Source organism: Pinus tabuliformis, chromosome 6 (genome assembly GCF_031772625.1).
Source record: "Pinus tabuliformis cultivar Carrire ecotype Pingquan chromosome 6, CPIR1, whole genome shotgun sequence".
NCBI lineage: Eukaryota > Viridiplantae > Streptophyta > Pinopsida > Pinales > Pinaceae > Pinus > Pinus tabuliformis.
Window position 1 is genome coordinate 549843281 of NC_142292.1, and position 13860 is coordinate 549857140.

The window sequence follows — 13860 nt, forward strand, 5'->3', positions numbered from 1 at the left end:
GTCATTTTTATGATCCTCAAATAGAATAGGTAAAACCTGTATATTCAACTCTTCATGTAACTTGGTTTTACCTAATAGTGAACTTTCATGCACTTTAACCAGGCAAACAACATTATGATTTTCAACGGAAATGAGTTCTTGTCTAGGTAGACAACTTTCATCACATGTTACCTGTCTGTTCAAAAGTTTCATGCATGTATTTTCAACAACCTGATATTGAGGAGTTTCTTCTTGACATAAAATCTCAGAACAGGAATAGCTGAAAACAATTTGAATGATTTGGCTCATTCCTTTGACTGCATATAGATTGACAAGGCTGCAAATCCTCGTGGATTTCATGTAATATGACTTGACTGTCAAATTGCTGATCCATTTCATCTTCAACTAAAGAAGAGACATCTGCTTGTTGGAAAACTTCTTGATCATCATGACAACTAGCTTATGAAGAAAATTCATAAAGTTCCTCTAATATCTCATCATCATCCATACATTCTACATCATCATTAATACTTTTGAGATATTGAATGAAACCTTTCCAAAAATTACAACAGTCTTGAAATAGTGGTGATGAAGGATGAGACTTCCCATAATGTCCAAAAAATATTCTATGGAAATATTTAAGAGAACACAAGCTTCCTGATGGCAACCCTTCATACCATACTCTAGCTTTGTCTTCTAGGGTAGCCATAAACATCTTCATGAGACAATCGTCATGAAACTCAACACTCGGTCTACATACATGTATATGGAATTTAACCAAATGTAGACCAACATCATCTTTATTTTCATATTTGAACATGGGAAGATGGGTTGACCAATCAACACAAGGCATAGGATTTGGAAAACCATAGATGTGAGACCGATCCATAGGAGCATACCTGACATTTCTTCTTACAGTAGAACTCATCTTGGAAATTCTTCAAGCTACTAATATTCAAGAAGTGGAGTCACCATGATGCTTCGATCTTCTTTATCTTTTGAGATTGGAGTCTCTAGGGTAATATTACGTACTTCAGAAAACCCTAATTTCCTGTTACCCTCAAGAATCATAATGAAGAGACTCAAAGAAAAATCTGGGAAAAGGAGCTTTTCAACTCCCTACAGACGCACCAAAATGTTATCACTGAGTTGGAAAGGGTTGGGTTGTGTCAACCTTCAACCCAGTGTAACTATTTAAAACCAACAACCGAGTGTAGCTATTTCAAACCAACTTTTGACTGGAAGTTAGCCCTTCCAATCTGAGAGGGCTCTCTCAATATACTTAAAAATTTGACTATGATAAGCTCAAAAATACAAATGGCTAACTTTGTGTTTCGTGTAATTTTGTAGGTGAAAGAGTATGAGGACAACCACCATTGGGCATGGAGTCAATTGAAGAAAATCAATTACAAACAACATTTTTTTGTGGAAGCTGAGGCATTTTTGGTTTACTAATTTCAATATGGACATTTACAGTAATCACAACAAAATTGAAGGAAGTTGGAGCAATATAACATTGAATTCCAAGTAATCAAATAAGCTATGAAAATTGATAACAGCATAGAAGCATGGTAGGATGGAACTGAAACAAAAAATGAATGTCAGGTTAAAGCAGAGTATTGCTACAGACTATATTTTTATTAATTGAAATGTGTACAAAAGTGGTGTTCTCACATCATCAATCCCCCGTTTTCAAAGTCAAGAAAGCCACACATATATAGAGTAGGATCTCCTTTACAAAATCTGCCACCTGGGCTATATTCGATCAATAGCAAAGAGATATAATCCTATTTGATTAATAAAACATTGAGCCTTCATAGGGATTTTCTTTTTTTAATAGAGTTTGAAGACGAATAGGATTCACCTAAACATAAATTATCTAATTGTTGTAATAATTTAGGAAAACTGCTTGAAGTGTTGGCATTTGTATTCATGGAAATTCAGAACATCCGGCCTTTCAAATCCCGCGGTGTTGTTTTTTGATTAAAATGTGTTGAAAGTGTTTCGTTGTCCTCTTTTCTCTACATTCTGTTTGATGACCATGTTGTTGGATATATGCCGAAAAACACCCTCGTTGTCCCACTGAGCGGAAGCGAAATGGATATTTTAATGTATGTTGATATGGGTTGTTGATATCACAATTACAATACAAGAGAGGGCCTTTTCCCATGTTTCATGGTGTTCACTGACTGTCCAGGCGCAAAACTTTAACAAACTGTGATATGTAAAATATCGCATCCATCATGATCGCAAGTCGGAAGGGGCTTCGACAAAGGAGGAATTTGTGACTTGAGCGATCTCCGATTGCAATATCACAATCGGTGGGGGAGGATTTATCACAATCAGCGGGGAGAGAACTATCGCAATCGGCAAGGGGAATCTTATCGCAATCGGTGGGCGGGACAAAACTTTACAATATGCGATATTGCAATCACAAAAGGGAAGGGGAGACGGGTGGCTATGGTTTCGCAAAAGGGAAGGGGCCAATAGCGATATGGTTTGCGGGTCCTAGCCCTTTAAAAAGAACTATGACTAAAGTTAAAAAGGGGATGCAGCTAGAGTTTAAATATGGGTTACGGCTAGAGTTTAAATACGGGTTACGGCTAGAGTTGAAATATTGAAATGGAAACAGCTAGAGTTTAAAAACAAAGGATGAAATGGTATTTGTGAAAGAAATAGGTTTTAGAGAACATGGGAATTTCTCCAAAACAATTTAAACTAGACCTATTCTTCCTCCTTTAATCTCCAAATGCAAAGCACAACAACCTTTTCCAGAAAAGAAATAGATAGATGAAAAGAGCAGTGGTGAAAAACCTTATCTAAAATGACTAATCAAACTAAAATTTATTTCTAGGAGTTATCATGGATAACACCAAGTATGTAACAAAATCAATCAAACCATGTTGACTTGAGAGAAAAAGTGACTGTATTAACCCCTACATTATATCTCATTTTTCAAGATGTATAGATATTTGAATTTAATAAAGTTTACTAAATTAATGTCACTCAACATATCATTGGCAAGAGGATAGACTCTACCCCTGGATGTAAGGTGTACAGGAGAGAAGTCATTGTCAAAATGCTGAAAGCAACTGCTTGTGCTTTTGGCTGTAACTTGACACAACCAATTTGATAAGTTTGCAGGTTGTGGGTAGGTGTTTGTAATCCTTTAAAGGAAGCATTATAGGGTTCCCATAAATAACAACTAGTGGAGGGGAATTCACAGGTTTAGCCCGATGCTACTATGATGGGGTCCATTTCAAGGTGTAAATGGTGGAGAACTATTGACTCCCTTAGAGAGGCTCAAAATATGTGTTAAGAAACTTAAGATTCTCCTTCATTCAAAGCGTCTGGAGAGAAAGCCCTGGAAGACTATCTTGCTAACTGAGAAATGTTTTATTTGTAGGTTTATTTGCTAAATCATGAAGCCTTTTTCTTCTGACTAGAGAAAGAATAAATGGGTTTGTTAAACAGTTCTTTCACTTAATACCTCATTTTAAGATTTTTTTCGCCATTAAAATTTGTATTTGTTGCAAATATGATAAAATTTATTGAGGAAGGCCCTTGGCTTTAGGGAAGTAAAGATATTTTTTCAACTGTGGTTCCCTAATATTTTTCTAGTATCTTTTATCCCTCTTCCATCCCACTATGATCAAGGCTTCCAAACCTACTTGAGCACCTTTCGGTAGAAAATATTTTAGAAGCAATATAGAATTCCATCAGGAATATAGATTGAGTTGGATCTTCATAAAGGTTGGACGGGGGTTAATTTTCTAGAGTTTCAAGGTAACCACTGGAACAAGACTCATCAAGTCTCCTGGTTACTTGCAAGTTACTCAAATTGGTAGAAAAACGAGGGGAGGACATGGTTAATCTCGTCAAAAGTTCAAACTCTTTATTACTGGGTGAGTTTGTGTAGGGTTTGGCTTATCCTTGGAAGACTCATTGAGCATTTCAAGGTTCAACCAAGTTCAACCTCATGCACTCAGTTAACAACCTATAGATTGAAAAATTCATTTAAAAAAATTACAACATTTCTTCAAGGGTTTCAGATTTATTTTTTCTTTCAGGCAGAAGAATTTACAGAGAGGATTCTCCATAAAAACGCATCACAATTCAATTTTGTTTTATGGATTTTCAATCCATGTGAAGGGGATAATTTCTTGGACAATAGATTTTGGGAATTTTGAAAGTATTGTGTAATGAAATTTCTGAAGATCTGCATTGAAGGTGTGCCCAGACTTGTGTTCTAGGCCAAAATCCTTAACCATAAAAGATTTTCACAAATATTGGAAGCAGTTTTTGGCTTATGCAAATTTTGGATTTTTTTTTTGAAGCTTTATTGGTGTTTTTATTTTTCATAAAGCCTTAAGGAGAAAAAGAATGTTATTTTCCTTTATCTGGGATTAGTTGTAAATTTGTAATGCCTCCTTCCCTCTCTCAAGTGGGTTTAGGCATAATGCCTCCCTCTTGTCCCATGTCATTTTGTAAATCCTTTGTCCTATCCCAAGTTGTTTTTAAGGGGGGATATTAGGATATTAGACCTTAGGAGTTGCTTAAGACCAACTTGGTTTAATGAACTATAGTCCTGTGTGCTTTGGTTATCTAATGGTCATTGTTCTATCTCATGCATAGATGCTCTGATTGATCTGAAATGGAGCAGATTAGTAATGCTGTGCTAATTCCTCATTCAAAATAAAGCCCAATATGCTTATCATTTGCTTATCAAGTTCTTAAGGATTCAATATTTTTGCTTAATTAATTGATTCCCATGAGAGTTTCTTATGTAAATGTTAGAAACAATTTAACATAAAACATATGCTAAACAACAACAAAATAACAAAAAAGAACATCAAAATACAACACACAACAAGCACATGATAAAGGAGTTCACCCCTCTTGGGCTATGTCTCCTTGGTCCAGCTTCCAATGGCTTGGGCCTCTCTATTATGCTCAAATTACAACAAAAGTGTGTTTACAATGCTCAGATGCCTCTGAAACCTGTCTCAATGAGTTTAGAATCCTCAAAAAATGGCCATCTAGCCTCTTTTTGCATCCAATTTGGATAAGAACTGAAGAAGTTATGACTTCTCCCAGTTCTTCCACTATTTGTTCCACAAATTTCTCTAAAGCTGACCAAAAACCCCATTTCCGCTCCAAAATCTGCAAACGAAGCGAGAAATTCACTACACAACGAGTTATATCATGTTAGCCATATCGCAAATCGCATTCGGCAAGTGTTCCAGGCTCTTATGGAATGACAAAACATTGCGATTGTGATATTGCGGACCCGTCGGGGGATAATTAACTGCAACATATAAAATCTTGCATCCAAAACCCATCGCTCATCGCAATCAGTGAAGTTCAGCAACTAAAGGTTTTGTTAACATGGAAACACTATGATTGCGGTATTGTGGACCCGCCGAGGTATTAAACTGTGTCATACAAAAGTCATGTGTCTGGGGTCTTATCGATCATCGCAATTGGCAATCGGCTACGAGATCTTAACACAACAAAATGTTGCGGATGCGATATCGCAGACTCGCCAGGACATTAAATTGTAACACAATAAAATATCGTGTCCATGCAACCATCGCAATTGGAACTTTATCAGTGGTAACAAATAAAAACAGGGTTTTGGGTGCGATATGCAATTATCGAAAATCGCAACCCAACCTACTGGGAACCGATTCTTGTCCTGCATCCTTTATTTTTCCCCGATATGCGATATGTGGGACCCAGTGGAAACCTGCCACTTGGCGCTTCCCCATTTGATGGGACCCTTGCCATGTCATTCAATCCGGCCACATAGACAAGTCAAACTTGAACTTTGACTTGCTGTAACTTCCGCATACGAACTCTGATTTGAGTATCGTTGGATTTGGAATGACAAACTCTTCAATATGAAGTTGAGTGTGACAAGATTCTAACACTTTATTTTTGAGCATAATTCTGAGCACTTGATTACTCCTCCCCAATGAAAGCCTTTTGGACCCAAAAATATTTATATTCAGTTATTGTACAGATGAGGGTATTGTTCCCTCACCTCCCCCACTTCAATCAATTTGGCCTCTGATGGATGTTTACCTTTGAGACCCACCCAAAGATAATCAATACTTCCCCTTTTAGTTGTCTTTGTCCTTCTGTCAAGTACAGTGTCTTGCTGAAGCACATCAAGGAATTCTGGAGAAGAGTCTTCAATAGATGGAATTTGAACATTCTCTCCTTGATCTTCAATCAAAGGATTTTCATACAATCTCAAATTTTCAACATTAACAACGGAATAGATTTTCATATATGAAGGCAAATCAAGCTTGAAAGCATTATTACCAAACTTTTCCAGAATTTTAAATGACCATAATGAATTGGTTTCAGCTTTTTACCTTCACCTTGAAGCCTTTCCTTGCTAATGTATAGCCAAACTTCATCACCTACTTAAAACTGATGATCCACACAATGCTTACCATGTCTTGCCTTGACTCTTTTCTAGTTGTTCTTGAATTGTTTGGTCAATCAACTGAATTTGCTCAATGAATTTATTTGCTATGTCTATGTCACTATGTCCATCAACAGCTACATCTTTCTCAAAGATGAAATCCTAAGGCAATTTAGGCAAATAACCAAGACATGCCTCAAAAGGCGAAGTTAGAGTAGAAGAGTGTTTTTCTCGGTTGTAAGCATGTTGAATATGATGCAACTTTTCATCCCACAACTTAGGATCTTTGTTGCAATATCCTCTTAGAAAATGAATAATTGTCCTCTTAACCACTTGTTGACCATTTGTTTGCGGATGAAAGGATGTACTTTTCTTCAACTTGGTGTCCATCAAGTTCCATAAACTTGACCAATAATTCCCAACAAATCAAGAATCACAATCACTTACAATAGAAGTAGGCAATCCAAAATGAACCCATCCATTTTGAAAGAAAGGTTGAACTGTTTATTCAACTGTAATTTTCTTTTTACAACATCTTGCCGAACCTATCCATAACTACATACAAATATTCATGACTTTTATTTGATAAACGAAGACCTCCTACAAAATCCATAGAAACACTTTCACATGGTCGTGAAAGCACTGGAAGTAGTGTGTACAATCCTAGTTTCCTATTACTAGGCTTACTAACTGCACACAATGAACAACCTCTGATAAAATGTGACATACTTTCAAGCATACGAGGCCAATAAAAATACCTCTGAAGATTTGCCACTATTTTACTTACACCGAAATGTCTAGCAATAAGAGAAGTGTGTGCTTCCCTTGTGACATTTATTCTCTCTCCCCGTGGAACACAATTTTTTCTAAAATAATACAATAGATTATCATGTACATGGTAGTCTAATTCCTCAACTTGGTGGGCTTGACTCAAATTTAAATATACCTCTTGAAAGTCAACATCCTATGCATATTGTTCAACATAACTTTTAGGCATAACAAAATGATTCTTGAGTAAAATGGCTACATTAATAGCTGGTCTAGAAAGCATATCAGCAACTCTGTTATAAATACCTTTCTTGTACCTGATTACCAAGTGGGATTTCTATAAAAATCCCATCCAACGAAAGTGCCTTGATTGCTGCAATTTTGTTTGAGGTTGCAGATATTGCAAATGTTGGTGATCGGTGTGGATAATGGTTAATTTTCCCATCAAATAATGCTTCCATTTCTTCACATTTTTCACCAATGCATAAAGCTCTTTATCATACGTAGGATAATTAATTACAACACCATTAAAAATCTCATAATGAAATGAAATGGGCTTACCATGTTGTAAAAGAACTACACCCATGGCGTAGTTGCTTGCATCTATTTGTTTTCAAAGGGTTGTTTCAAGTCCGACAATGCTAAAACTGGGGCTGAACTGATATTTTGTTTTAAAGCATCAAATGCCTTTTGTTGTTTTCCTCCCCCACTAAAAGACAACATTCACGTTGGTCAAAGCATGTAGTGGAGCTGCTATGGAAGAAAAATTAGCAATGAACTCCCTCTAGTACTGTGTTGATCCTAGAAAACTCCTTACTTCTGTAACTGATTTGGGTATTGGCCAATTCAAAATGACCGAAACTTTAGAGGGGTCAATCTTCAGCTCACCTCCTCCAACTATGTGGCCCAAATACACTAAGGAATTTTTTCTGAATTCACATTTAGACATCTTCAAAAATAATTCTCATGATATCCAAAACTTTCTTGACATGCTTGACATGCTCTTCTCGTGATTTTTTGAATATCAAAATATCATCTAAATAGACAATTACAAACTCATCAAGAAATGATCTTAAAACATCATTCATAAGTCTCATGAATGTAGCTGGAGCATCGCAAAGACCGAAAGGCATAACCAGCCACTCAAACAATCCTAGTTTGGTTTTAAAAGTAGTCTTCCAAATATCTTCCTCGGTTATTCTTACTTGACGATATCCACTTCTTAAGTCTAATTTAGTGAAATATTTTACATTTTTCAACTGATCTATCAAATCATCTATTTTGGGCAGTGGGTATCAATTCTTGATTTTAATCTTATTCAAAGCTCGATAATCTACACACATGCGCTGAGTTCCATCTTTCTTGGGTACCAATATAATTGGTGAACCACATGGAAAAGTCGGGGGACGAATTACTCCTTTATCTAACAATTCCTGGACTTGTTTCTTAATTTCTAAACTTTTCAGAATTGACATTCGATACATAACGATGTTTGGGAGTGGACAATCTTGTTGTAGCTGAATTTCGTGTTGAATTCCCCTTTTTGGTGGCAAGCCCTTTGGTTCTTGAAACATGTCTCCATATTGCTTGACCACATCAACCAATTCATCTTTCAACTTCACGTTAGAACTTGCAAAGGATTCTTGCTCTGTGTCATTCTCATGCTTGATCATAAGGAGCACAAGACTCTTGCTGAAATTGACTAATCGCTTCATTTCCCCTATGCTTGCTAAAGATAGATTAAGCTTTCTGCGATGGGCTCTCACAATATACTCCACTCTGTCTTTGAACAAATGATATTTGTTCTCAAATTGGTGGAAAATGGTTTTCCTTTCATACAGATATGGGCTTCCCAACACAATCCCAAAAAGATCCAATGGCACAACGTCTAATTCGACTTCATTAATGAAATTGGCAATGGTTTCAAACCTAAAAATGAATTTCCGTGTGACCTGCAAATTGGCATCCTTGGTTATCCAACCCAATGGATATGGTTTATGATGAGGCATGGCTTCCAGATTCAACTTCTTGACCAAGGTTGTAGAAATTAAATTTGTCTGGGATCCACTGTCAAACAGCATATCAATTTTGGTGTGTTTGGCAATAACTCGGATATGTAAAAACTCTATTATGTTTTCCTCATTTGAAATGTTATTGGAGTTATTTGTTGCACTGGTGCTTGCCAATGCTTCCTCTTTGCTTGTCTTTTCCACGACTTTCCCTTTAGTGACTATGGTTGCAATCTTCATTTCATCACCTAAGTCAGAACCTAAGTCTTATTATGTAGCAATGTTTGTCCTTTGTTTCCCTTTAGTGTTAGATTTCTTCGATCTTAATTCAAGATGAAGCTTCCAATAATGCGCTTCATCGTTACCCTCTTTGAAACAATTCTTGCACATGGGTTTCTCCACCTCTTTCTTAACATAAGCATTTTTCTTCTGCTTTCCTTTTAATTTCTTCCCTTTTTCACCACTCTGGAATGGCTTCTTCTTTCCTTCTTCTTGTAAAGTTTTCCCTCTTGCTTCAAGGTGTGTAGCTCGAACACAGACCTCATCAAGATTCGTGGGACTAAACATAAGAATGGTATGTTGAAGATAGCTATGCAACCCTCCTATGTATTTCAACAAAGTATCTTGTGACTGTAAGTCTACTCCTAGCATAAGAGTTCTTTTCCTAAACTCTTGAGTATATTCTTGCACACTTTGACCTTTTAACTGTCTGAAATTTTGCCAATTCATGATAGATTTTTGCATATGAGTTAAAGGGTAGAACTGTCTTTTTATAGCAGCAATGAAATCAGACCAAGTAATAGAGATCTTACCATGTTTCTTGACCTCGTCTTGAGTCCTTGGATCCCACCATACAAGTGTTGCACTATCCATTCTCAATGAAGCCAACTAAATTTTGATATCATCCTCTCGAAGGTTCTGAATTCTACAATACATCTCCAACTGACGAATCCATTTATCCAACTTCTCTGCATTCACTTCACCATTGTACATAGGCAACTCGAATTTAACATCAAGCTTTAGAAAAGGTGATTTACCAATCCCTTTTGAAGAATGATGATGAGTATGAGTAGTGGTGATATTAGTGGAAGAGGTTGAAGATGCTTTCCAAGAAGAATATGAAGAAGATGGTGGAGATGGTGGAGGTTGGCCTTCATTCACATTACCTCCTTTTCCATTACCTCCTCTTGAAGAGCCTTCTCCATTGGGAGGCTTGGAATTTTCTCCTTGCATCCTGCTATTCCTCTCTTCATAGAGGACCTTAACCATCTCTGTCATATCAAAGAAAGCCTTTTTGAAGGTCTTCTCATCTTCTGTCATGATAGGTTCTCCTTCATGAGACATGATCTCATGAGACTCAACTGCAACTTCTACAACTTGAGGATGTACTAGTGTAGAATAATTTGGAGACCTTGCTCTTCTTCCACTTGACTCGACTTTAGGGTTTTTAACCAGCTTTCCTTCACCTCTTTTGAGTTTCAACCTTGTAAGCATGACATAAACTTGCAAACAATTAAATTCTTCTTTCACAAAGAAAATCTAGTAAGCAAAAACCAGTGCTCTGATACCAACTTGATCTAAAATGGTGCAGATTAGTAATGTTGTGTTAATTCCCCATTCAAAATAAAACCCAAGATGCTTATGATTTGCTTATCAAGTGCTTAAGGATTCAATATTTTTTCTTAATTAACCAATTCCCATGAGATTTTCTTATGTAAATATTAGAAACAATTTAAAATAAAACATATGCTGAACAATAGCAAAATAACAGCAAAAAACATCAAAATACAACACACAACAAAGTACATGATAAAGGAGTTCACCCCTCTTGGGCTACATCTCCTTGGTCCAACTTCCAATGGCTTGGGCCTCTCTATTATGCTCAAATTACAACAAAAGTGTGTTTACAATGCTCAGATGCCTCTGAAACCTGCCTCAATGAGTTCAGAATCCTCAACGAATGGACATCTAGGCTCTTTTTGCATCCAATTTGGATAAGAACCCAAGAAGTTATGACTTTTCCGAGTTCTTCCACTATTTGTTCCACAAATTGCTCCAAAACTGACAAAAAACCCCGTTTCCGCTCCAAAATCTGCTAATGGAGCAAGAAATTCACCACACAGCGGGCTATATCCTGTCGCCCATATCGCAAATCACAATCGGCAAGTTTTATGGGCTCTTATGGAACAACAAAACATTGCAATTGCGATATTGCAGACCCGCCGGGGATAATTAACTGCAACATATAAAATCCTACATCCAGAACCCATCGCTCATCGCAATCGGCGAAGTTCAGCAGCCGAAGGTTTTGTTAACACGAAAACACTATGATTACGATATTGTGGACCTACCAGGATATTAAATTATGTCATATAAAATTCCTGCGTTCGGGTCTTATTGCTCATAGAAATCCGCAATCGGCTGCAGGCTCTTAACACAACAAAACGTTGTGGATGTGATATCGCAAACCAACCGGGAAATTAAACTGTAACACAATAAAGTATCACGTCCAGACAGTCATCACAATCAGAACTTTATCAGTGGTAACAAATAACAGCAGGGTTTTGGGTGCAATATGCGATTATCGAAACCCAACATGTCGAGGCTAATTCTTGTCCTACATCTTTTGTTTTTCCCCGATATGAGATATATGGGACCCAATGGAAACCTACCACTTGGCGCTTCCCTATTCATTAGGACCCTTGCCATGTCATCCAATCCTGCCACATAGACAAGTCAAACTTGAACTTTGACTTGCTCTAACTTTTGCATACGAAACTCGGATTTGAGTACTGTTCACACCGTTGGATTCAAAATGAAGAGATATTCAATATGAAGCTGAGTGTGATACTATTCTGACACTTGATTTTGAGCATAATTCTAAGCACCTGATCATTGATGGTGCTCATGTTCTAGGTATGTATGACAATTGATCTATGTTTTATCACCTAATTCATCCATGATCTCTATTTAAAGATCATGGATGGTCACTTGTCTTGCATGATGAAGAGTAGAGTATTGTACTGTATATAATGCTTCATTTCTTGCACAATAGTACAACTTTTCTATTGCTTCATGGATGTCTCATTTTAATGGGTTTAAAATGTAAATCTCAATGTATTAGTTTATTGTCAGCATGAGTTATTCCTAAGTGGTATCCATCCTTGCGAGTAACCCACTTGTGATTTCCTAATATGGTATCAAAGTGCTTGTGAGGTTCACTCCTTGTTCAAAGATCGAGATAGTTATGTTGGGTATATGAAGAGATTTGGGTCCCTTCTTTTGGTTTTGAGGTCAGATCTATGGAGCTCAGATTATTAGGTCTTAAAGAACTGGGGTGGTTGTTCTATTTCAACAAAACCTGTGTATTTTTGGGAGATCTGACCACCCCATGTATTATAGTCAAATTTCAATGCTTGGTCTTTTTCTTATGTTGGGGCCCTCAAGGTTCACTTACATTTTAGGTTCTTCGAAGTCATGCCACTTCATATGGGCACAACCCTAGATTTGTAGATAGTCACAAGTTGACCCAATGTTTGCCTAAGGGTTGGGTCCACCTTAGCTGCACATGCTAGTATATATGAATGTAAGGCTTTGGCCTAGTTTTGGATTATAATCTAGATAAACAGATGCAAAAAATAGCATATATTTGTGTGCCCATGTTTCATTTCATGAGCAAAGATACAAATTTTGTGTTTCTTCATGGGCGTTTCCCTCTTCGAAGGTTTTATCACATAAATATTGGTGTCTCAGATTTTTCCAGCTTGATTTATTCCTTTGTGGTGTTCATCCTATGAGTAGCTCGCCTATGATTTCTCATTATGGTATCAGAGTGCTTGTGTGTTTAAGTCCTTATTTTATTCAAATATTGAGGTAGCTATGTTGAGTATTTGAAGAGTTTCAGATCCTTTGTTGTGGTTTTGTGGTCATAACTACAGAATTATCCTTATTAGCTCTTGAAATTCTGGAGTTTTTGTTTTGTTTCAACAAAATATGTGCTTTTTGGGAAGATCTAATTGCTCCATGTATTACATAGTCAGTGCTTAGTATTTTTCTTCCTTGTAGTGCAAAAACTCTTCAACATCGTTAGGCACACCATCATTTTCACTCATTGACTCCTTTATCACCTCAAATACACTCAAAAACACCCCAACTAATCCTTGTTGCAACTCTCTACCTTCCCAATCTATTGGGTAGACTTCCTAGGAATAAACATTACATTGTACCATTGGTCCCTTTAGAAACATAGGTGTCTTATTGTATGGAAGAATTAAGATGTAAGGCACCATGAACTACAAATCTCTTTTATGTTATCGAAATGAAATTTCATTCCTTCTAATATGGTGAATAAGGATGCAAGTGGACCAGTTCTTGTCAGCTGCAAAAGAAAAACAATATGGAAAAGTACCAAAAAGACAAGTTGATAAAGCTCCAAAGCCCCATCCCCATCCATCCTATTAGGTTCACTTGTGTTATGTTAAGTACTTCTCCCTTGCATCCACATTCTAATGTGTTGAAGGGGCCATTAACTTCCCCAAATGAAAGAAATTGTTGCCAAAGAATCATGTCCTATTTGATTGTGAATATCCTAAAAAAGTGATTCTTAACTCCACCTCTTAATCGTTAATAGGAAGCAACTCTTTGGAACTCTTCTAAGAGCACACAATT